The following is a 915-nucleotide window of genomic DNA, read 5'->3' as shown; positions in this document are numbered from 1 at the left end:
ACCACAGCACCCAAACGCCAGTGCCTCTGCCGCACGACGTCGTGGACCGGCAATCACACCACCCGCACCCGCTCGTGCCCCACCCCAACGGCCAAACTCGCAACGCCAGCGGATGAACGGCGGAAGTTTCCCGCACTCGTAATGTGCAATCCACACCTATAACTTGCGTTTCATGAAGAGTTATGTCCAATATGCGACATTCCCGCTGTCCCTATACATGAGCTGCGAGCTGTACCACGTACAAGCTACAGACGCGATCGCATTGCTCACTGTACTGATTCCCATGCCGAGCGATCAGCTAGGAAGCGCCCCATCCATGTCGGTACCCGTGGGCGTCGCACTCGCAGTCACAAAAAACGCTGGGCAAATATATTTCTCGGAAGAGTAACGACAGTCCGAGCCTCCTGCGTGGGAAGAGTCTTTCTAGGCCCTGACCCACGGGAAGGGTTTAGCTTCCCCCATCCCGGACATTTGAAGTCGTCACACTACCGGTATTGACTAATAGACTGATTGCTGATAATCACTAGCCATACACTGGGGGAAACGGCCGACAGGGGCAGCAACATAGTGGAGCCGCAGTGTCACTAATGTACAGAGATAGAACAGTTTCGACTGGAACCAGAGTAACCGTATACACGGCACTGATTAGTAATAGATGCAGAGCCATCAGAATACAGATAATATATACAACCGTCCCTATACATGCTGAAAGACTCTGCACACAATGAGAACCACACGTCAGCCAGACACTATCACACACTACTCTCTGCCTCTAACAGGCACACACACAATATCTAACCACCAGCATGGAAGAACATCCGGTGCATCCTCTCCGCCACATTACACAATCCACACTATCATAACCAGACCGGGAGGTCCACCCACAAAACAGAATATCCCACCCTTCCGACATCC

This window comes from Schistocerca serialis, unplaced genomic scaffold, assembly GCF_023864345.2.
Source record: "Schistocerca serialis cubense isolate TAMUIC-IGC-003099 unplaced genomic scaffold, iqSchSeri2.2 HiC_scaffold_1212, whole genome shotgun sequence".
In the NCBI taxonomy this organism is placed as follows: Eukaryota; Metazoa; Arthropoda; class Insecta; order Orthoptera; family Acrididae; genus Schistocerca; species Schistocerca serialis.
Note: the sequence above shows the minus strand (reverse complement) of the source record.